This window comes from Dromaius novaehollandiae, chromosome 3 (assembly GCF_036370855.1).
Source record: "Dromaius novaehollandiae isolate bDroNov1 chromosome 3, bDroNov1.hap1, whole genome shotgun sequence".
Lineage (NCBI taxonomy): Eukaryota > Metazoa > Chordata > Aves > Casuariiformes > Dromaiidae > Dromaius > Dromaius novaehollandiae.
This window is the reverse complement of record NC_088100.1, coordinates 74,891,960-74,900,731: the sequence shown is the minus strand read 5'-3', so window position 1 is coordinate 74,900,731 and position 8,772 is coordinate 74,891,960.

Genomic DNA, 8,772 nt, shown 5'->3' with positions numbered 1-8,772 from the left:
AATCAGATAAGCAAACCACTATAAAATCTGACTATAAAATATCTTGATAATGGGTCTTTTAGAACAAAACCAGAAAGTCTTTAGTTGTCAGGAGACTTTAGCAAACAGGAAAGCAATACTAATGAAATGGTTGTGAAAACCGATGCTATAGGGCACAGTTTATCCCAGCTCCTGATATTGTTTTTGTAAAAACTGCATCTCGTTTTTGCTTTCTAAACAAGTGATACAGGAAGACTGACTCTGAAGAGAAAGAGCTACAACAAAAATAGCCATGAGGAGTTAAGAGCAAGCCAAAATACTTTTTTTTTATTAGCTCTTTACTCAATTAAAACATAGCACAGTAGTTTTTGCGGTAGGTCTAGTGGAAGGACTCCCTATACAGAAAGACTAAAAAAAATGCACAGAATTTGAGTGTCCTCCCAAAATAAGTGTTTGGTAAAGTTAATTGTGTTATATGAACTGAGAATAACTCTTACAGGTGTCACGCCATTTTCTTTATGCACTGCAGCGCTCTTGCTTACTTTTTCCCAGGTAAACTTTGCAGCTGAGCAGGGTCAAGTGATAGATTTTAAGCAAAAATTAAATGCTACTGTTGAACAAGATTTTTTGACAGCACACATAATACTTTAATATTCAATTCACAAGCAGATATAAAAATACAGAAATTATGAATTGCATTGTCTTAGTCAAACTACTGCTGGAAATAAATACCCATCAAATAAGCAGTCTTTCTTCCCCCTCTCCCAAAAAATTTACATAATGTTAAATTTAAAAGGGCTGAAATTATATATGCTTTCATATGATAGTAATAGTTTCAATTACTTGTCTTAAAATAGGAAGGCACATTGCCAGAAATTTTCCAGTAGGGCAGGCTATTTTGTGATCCATTCCTTCCTGTCCTTTGAAGCAATGTGTAGTCAAAAGAAATTCACAGAAATGTTCTATGAAAACCTAGATGATTCAAAAACTCATGTTTAAAATTGAGCACCATATAAAACCAAGGACACAGAAAGCACTGTCAAAACAATATCCTAAAGTGTAAGAGAGTGCAAAGATCTAAATGAGGAAATTTTTTTAGTAGGATCTATTGAGTCGTTGTTATCAAGGCTTACTTGACAAGAAGCAGTTTTACACAGCTGGAAACAGCAATAGTATTCTGTAGCTGCTTCCGGAGAGACCAAGAGAAGAAGAAGGAAAAAAAACAGTGCTGCAGAAAAATGCAGAAGCATTTGACATTTGAGAGCTTGGCAAGGTCGTGACAAGCTTTACTTGATTTTCAGATTTTACAGATCTGGGCCAAAGTCCATCACAGAGGTAACTCGCTAAGGTAACAAAGAATAAGAGCTGAGGTATGCATTTAGAGGCTAACACATATCAGGGCTGAGAGGAAGCAAATTTATTTAATTTTCCTGAAGTAAAGTTAAACAAATATAAGAATTCTGGAGAAATCGCAGTAAGCGCTTCAGATACTGACAGCTAGAGAGACTGAATGATTCAGAGAATCATCAAGACTTCAGAGAGAGGATCTAATAAAACTATAACAATTACATTTAGAGGCAGCAAATAGCTCCTGTTTCAGAAGTCTGCTCCAAACTTTCTAATGTTAGTGGTCTCCTGTTTCATCATAAAATTGCTTATTTATATGATTTTGTGGTTTACGACTTATTTTATAATGTCTTCATTCTCATTACAGCCTCAACCTTAATCCTACAAATTGTGCAGTTTAAAACAGTGAATTACTCAGAGACTGTGTATGTGGTTATGGAGGGTGAATGTGGATGATCTTCATCAGGCAAAAGCAAAATGTTGTTTTATTTTGCTAGAATAAACCACTTTGAAATGTTTGAGAGATGCTTGTTTTGTGGTGAAGGGATGCACCAGATGCTGGGGGAAGGACAGAGAAAGACATTTTCTGGCTATTGGAAAACTTTCATTTCTTTGTAAAACGGTACCTTTATAAAGAGCAGGGCTGTATCAGGGACACTAACTTTTGATAAATGTTCAGTGACAGCACAATGACAGGTAGGACTGGTTTCAGAGTTGCTTTCCAATTACCATCTTTAAAGCTCTAAGCTGGGAGATCTATTGATTAAAATCATCAATCAGCCTTCAGAATAGAAAAGATGCCCTGAAGCTTGTCCAACTCTTGCAGCTGCTGTAGGAGTTTGTAAAAGTAATAGTTGAATTAAGTCAAGCAAATGTTAGAATTCCAGTTCAAAACAAACATCCTGAAAGGGAGGTTTAAACCTGAAATTTTCAGCAAGATTCATAGTGGGCCAGGCTAAAACACTGAATTCAGACTTCCAGAACTCTGAAAAAAGGTGGGCAAAAACTACATTATATATTGCCTTTGGTCAAAACACATTTGAAAACAGAGGACAAGCTAGCCAATACTGGGAGGAAAATATAGATAATAAAAATACTGGCTAACAGGCAAGTTAAAAATCTATATAAGCAATTACTTAAATTTAAGTTTCACATGAGAAACACAGAGTTTCAGCTGCTGGTTTTGAAGGATTACATTGAATTATACTCAGTGAATCTTCATTTCTTCTTCTACGAAGAAATAAAATCTGCTGTTGGTTCATGCTTTACTTGTTAGATGGATCCTGCGCAAGGCAGATTCCTGCATCTGGGCACTTAAATTTTTAGAATCAGAAGCTTAGGAATAGAAAATTACAGGGTAGGGGGGATGGATCAATGGATGCATGCATGCACAGATTTAGATGGATTTGCAGAGAATTATCACTGACTTGTAACCAGTGTGTGTATTTAAGATTTCTGAATAATTTATTCTAGGATATTTTAAGGTTTTTGTACTGAGTATTATTAAACATCAAAATATTTTATATTTGTCTTGGTCTCTGAAGTCATTACATGTTGATAAGTAATTAGTTGCAGAAACAACTGATATTTACTTACGGAAATCACATAAATTTGTTTACTTAAATGCTAAAATAATCTATTCGGAATTAAAGCTGTAGCATTTTAAGAAAAGTTTCAGGTGCTCAGAAATCAGGAGACAGATGCATGCAATGAGTCGTAGTCGCCACTAGATGTCAGAATTGGACCCTGCATAAACTCAGTTGCCTACAAAACGTTAGTACTTGGTTGCTTCTGCAAAGCTAATTATAGTAAGGCAGCTGAAGCAACAAAGAAAGTGACAGGGACTGTCCACTTCAAGATATACCTGAGTTTTTAACTTTCATCCTGGGTCTTCCTGTAGTAGGCATGAATAACACACTGTTTCTTCAATAGACCACATTATTCACACTTAGACATAAATGCCCCCAGAATGACAGGATGGAATGATTTTCATACATAAATGCAGCACATACACAGAATGATGATAAGATAGAGGGGGGAATGTGATTCTTTTTTCAGAAATTACTCTATTCTTTGCTATATTTATTTATTCTACGAATATAATTTAACAGTGAAAAAATATTTGGAAATTGCTTTAGCCTGGAAAGAATGGTGATTCTATCTGTTAGAATTAAATGCTGATAAGAAAATCATGTCTTTATGTGGAAAATGACCTTGTTTGTAAAAAAAACAAAAAACAAAAAAATTTCTTTAGAAATATGTTGCTTCTGCTGTAACAGGGTTCTTTAACCATTATTTGCAATGGTCATATTGCTACTTAGCAATTTTAGGCTGCAAAAATTACCTTTCTGTAATTGTATCATCTTTTTTTTTTCCTCAGGCTTCCCATGACATCACATACACTGTGAAAGCCTTCTTGTAATGTATGCAGTTTGTCAAATGCTATTATAGCTTACGAACATTAACAGCCTCAGAATGTCCATGCTTTCACCCTGTAACAGGTGGAAGATCTTTTTATTGCTTTCCTGAGAGATCCCATGAAACCCTTTTCATAAGAAAGTACCTTTCTCCATCTTGTTTTGCATAAGTGGGTTAAATTTCTTTGTCATTCTTCAGAATTTTAATTCTGCTCCAGTAAAAAAATATGGCTTAACACCACAACTACTTGCAGTCTTCAGGAGTGATTCTGAGATTGAGGAAATATAGTCAGTAGAAGCATGGTAAGTTTTAAACATTGTTTTCTAGACTACTTGCTATAATTATTCCTTTGGAACTATGATTTTATAGTATGTAAATACACAAATTTTGAAAGTTTCTCATAAGGTTGTCCCACAGTCAAAGCTGTAAGATGGAAGAACATAGAATAAACAATAGGAAAAGAAACAATACTGTGTATCCTACCATTCAGAGCATGCACTTCAAGTTTCTATCTCTGTATTGATGTTCCTTTCTGGAGAAGGGCGTAATATTATTTTAAATCAGCCTGCCCCTGGAATGTTTCTTTCCTTACTCAGATATGAAGTTCACTGCTGAAAAATAACTTTGGCCTGAGGCTCAGGACAGGCATCACTTAGTATTGGGCAGTGGCATGCTTCAGATTTGATATGTCATGGTGCATTGAGACTTGGGACAGGAGGCTTTTGTACTGTAACAGAGTGATTTGCAACTTACTGGGCACTAAATTAACTGAAAATCTGAAAATCATGACTTTCATAACTGAAAATGGTGAACTTTTTTATAATGTCAGTTTCAAAGTTTTTAAGATATTTTTGTTTTGTCTTCATTGCATCATATACTGCCAAGACTTACAGATTAAGCTTTATTAAAACTCCCTAAAGCATTTCTAAAATAATGTTTCCTGTAACACACTGTTACTGCGTGAGGGCAGAGTGAAAACTTACAGGTCCTGATCATTTTAACTAACCCTATGTTAGACCCTTCCTCATTGCGCTGAGTAAATCCGTGAATGGTTGTAACTATATCTTGCCTAGGAGCAGTTTATAGAATGCAAAGATTCCTTCTAATAGCTTTGCACTCCATTGCTTAGCTATGAATATTACCATGTCACAGTATCCCTTGTTCTGCATATGTTCGAATAACAGCTATGTGCCTTAGGTGTGCACTTAAGTTTAATTAGCTTAATTTAGAAGGTCACTGATCATTTCCTAGTGTTGTGCAGGAGTACCCTAAAAGTAGAGTCACAGTAGGGGTCACTAGCACAGCACTTACAGCAGGAGTTTGAAATAATGTGACCTGAGAAGCGTAGAACAAACTGAGAAAAGAGAGCACCCCTACCAAGAGCACATCAGATGTCTGGGAAAGGTAGCTATCACTTGCTGTTTAGAGGGAAGTTCTGTATTCCAAGGCCATCACTTTGAAAATAAAAGCCCCTCTGCTAATGTGATTAGTTACTGCTTTAGGCTAAAAATAGAGCTAATAGTCTGTCGGTGAATTGAAATTGCTTGTGTCCATATACATTTTTGTAGTGGCAAAGGTTTGTTCTCTTCATGCATTTTAGAATAAAATGAAGTAGAGACAGTAAACACAACAAAACTAGAGAAGACTGCAAAATTATCTAAGACACAACTATATTCTGCCCACCTTTTTTTTGGGTGTCTTTGTGTCATTCATCCCAGATAAAGTGTTGCAGCTAATACAGAACTGAGGAAAAACAGATTTGTGTTCCATAAATAATAGAGAAGTAGGGATGATAAAACATAAATCTTTAAATAAGCCCTAGAGAAAATATCAGAGGTGTATATTAGCTCAAATTAGAAAAAATCGATTTGACCAGTGAGTAGTTCTGTGTGTCATATCACTGTCTTTCTGTGTACAGAGAAAAGTACAGGGACTTCCATTTTTTAAGTCTGAGTCAGGAAGCTGCTTAATACAGCTGTTTATTTTTTTATCTGCCTTTTTAAGTATCACTTTTAAAATACTGTTTTTTTTCAGAACAGTACTTAATGTTCTCTGCAAAGATCTTAACTAGCCTTCTCCGCCCATGACTTTCACTCTCCACACATGTGCACAAGTATTTATCATTTCACCTGCCTTTCTACAGTAAGCACTGAGAACAGCGGTGTCGTAATCCTTATCTTGACAGAACTCTAACGTCTGTATTTTGCACAGGGTAAAACTCATCTATAAACACACAGCACGTCAATAGATAAGAGTAAAAAGAGCAGGAGAAGTATGGAGATACTGATATCAGGGCGTCATCAAATGATCTATTTGATACTGCCATCATATATTGTACTAATTCATGTTACAGAATTTCAGTCTGTGGATTGCTGACAGCAGGCAGCAAAGGAAAGGGGGATCAGTAGTGAATATTTAAGAAATTATCAGAATTACTGAAGAAATAATATAACTGTCTGTTCCGTGCATCTCTAGGAAAGGGCACATCAGTAACTGTCAGTTAACCACTTATTTCTCAACTTGGATTGGGAACTTCCTTATTTGAAATAAGAAATGTACATCACCCTCTTGTATTTACTATAAAAGTAAAACTTAAGTTTTCAGTAATAAGGCTGTATAATGTATCCCACTTTCAGCTTTATCACATTAATCCTGTTTATTTAATTTAAGATAACTATATCACGATTTTTCACAATATCAAGCACCATAAAGAAATACATGTGTTCAAAGCACAGCTCTTGATAACTCAAGAACTTCCTGTTTGCTGGTTTCATTCTTGGGAATGTCTTATTTGTCACAGGCTGAAAATTTTGGAATGCACCAGATCCTCAGAATAAAAAAGTAAACTTGGATTGTTAAAATTTGGCAAGGAATAACCCCCTGAAAGCAAGGTATTTATAATCAAGGTCAGGCAATATTAGTAATGGATGATGGTAGCTACCCCACCTATGCATTTTGTCGTGTGATTTGAGAGCTTGAAAGAGAATTGTTGATTTTGAAACACAAACATATGCAAGGAGTAGAGCAGAAAGATTTCATCTATTTTAAATTGTTATAATTTTCCACACCTCCTCAGCACCATGCAGATTGAGAAACATTGAACTGGACAAAATCCAAAAAATGCTAGAAAAAGTATTGTCAGACCAAGGCACTCACAAATCATCTGAGCCTGGAAAATCTTAACTCAGCTTTTAAAATCATGATTGTTTGTTATTTTTTAAGTAACATATATTCACTTCTTAATTTTTTTCTTTTTGCATTTCAATCTTCCAGATCTCACTTAGTTCACACTTGCTTTTCTCCATAAATATGATGTTTGAAAGTATTTATTTTTAAAAAATAAAGACTGAGATTTTCACCTGCTCAAATAGTTGCAGGGATAGAGGCTTTAACAAAAGCACCAATTATTGTGAAGACTATCAACACTGAGGTTGTGATCTAAAGACACAACAGTATGTGCATAAATTGTACAAAGACAGCTGATACATCACTCAGAATAATGTTTGTGAAGAACAGGTAATTGCATATTCACATGCAACAGCCACTATATCCACCTGAGTATTTAAACCTTTTTTGATGTTTTGGAAAAGCCACCAGTGCCAAATTATAACATTTGCAAACCACAACTCTGTTCCCTTTTCCCTTTTTCAGTCTCTTGTAGCTTAACTATGAACTCTCCTTGGCTAAGACATTGTCTTACAGTTTGTCTTACAGTGTTTGTACTGTAATTTACCCAGTGGGGCCTCATTCCTGGCCTCACTGTGGGATTATTATAATAAAAACTGATGTGGCTATTGGTGAACTTCACCTCTGGGCCTGGGACATAAAGATTCCTTTTTTAAACAAAAGTAATGGGATATACTTTCTCAAAAGCTGAGAGAGCGAAGTAGTGGCCAGTCTACCAACTGTGTTCTTAGCTTTCAGCTCAAAAAAAAAGGTCTAAAAAGTCTGTCAGTAGGCATTAAGGGTTAGATATTTCACATGCTAAGACCAGTGGTAACAATCATTCATATGTGGTACCTCAAAAACATCAAGTCTGAAGGGTAGGGAAAAATTAATGTTAGTTCCAGCTGTGCCAGAAAACAGTCAGCATTCCAAGAACAGAATGGGATAGAAATTCCCATGACAAGGTGTATATCAGTTTATCATTGCCTTTAACTGGCATGCTAACATGATAAAATATTTCTACTCAATCCATGTGACACTCTAAAATGTTGGAAATTATCTTCAACCCTTGCAAGAAAAATCAAAGACAATTAAAGAAATTATGTCCAGACTACAATTACAAAAAATTGCCAGTCGATTTATATAAACAAGGGATGAATGCACATTAGTAGTAATAGAAAATGCTGTTGGAAAAAAAACTTAATCTGTTTTAGTTAAAGGATCACAAGCACTGATTGGTCTAATCGCATGACAGCCTTTTTCCCCCATGCACTTAAAGGATCAGAACTACTGATCAATCTAATCCCGTGACAGCTTTTCTCCCCCATGCACTTAGTTTCTTGTGAGAAGATGAGTTAAGATCTTTCTCCTTTAAAAGGTATTTGCCCTAGCTCACATAAGTAACTACACCCAGAATAAAGGATCCACAGTCTTTTCCATACCTCAGCTGCTTGCACTGTAAAAAGGGTAGTAGATCTGACTAACTCCACTGCAGATCTAATTTGTCTTGTCAGCAGAGAACAGACTTGTGTAGATGCTGAGTCATAAACTTGCTTGCATAATTGAAAGGGTAAAACAAGCTTGTCCAGTGACTCAATCTGCAGTATGACACTAGTCTCATTCCCAAATGCACGTGCACCTGTATTTTCGAACAGCAATGATAGTTCATTACATTTTGAATCATTTCAATAGTACCCATGGAATGTCTCCCTCAGAAATGTTCTTCTGGCCAATTTTCCCTTCCACAATCCATGATATCTTGTTAAGTACTTTTTGCTTCGTACAAGAAAAAAAAAAGTGTTTTCCTTTACTTCTAAACATTACTACCCTAACTGATCCTAAAGTAGAACTTAAAGAAAAAAC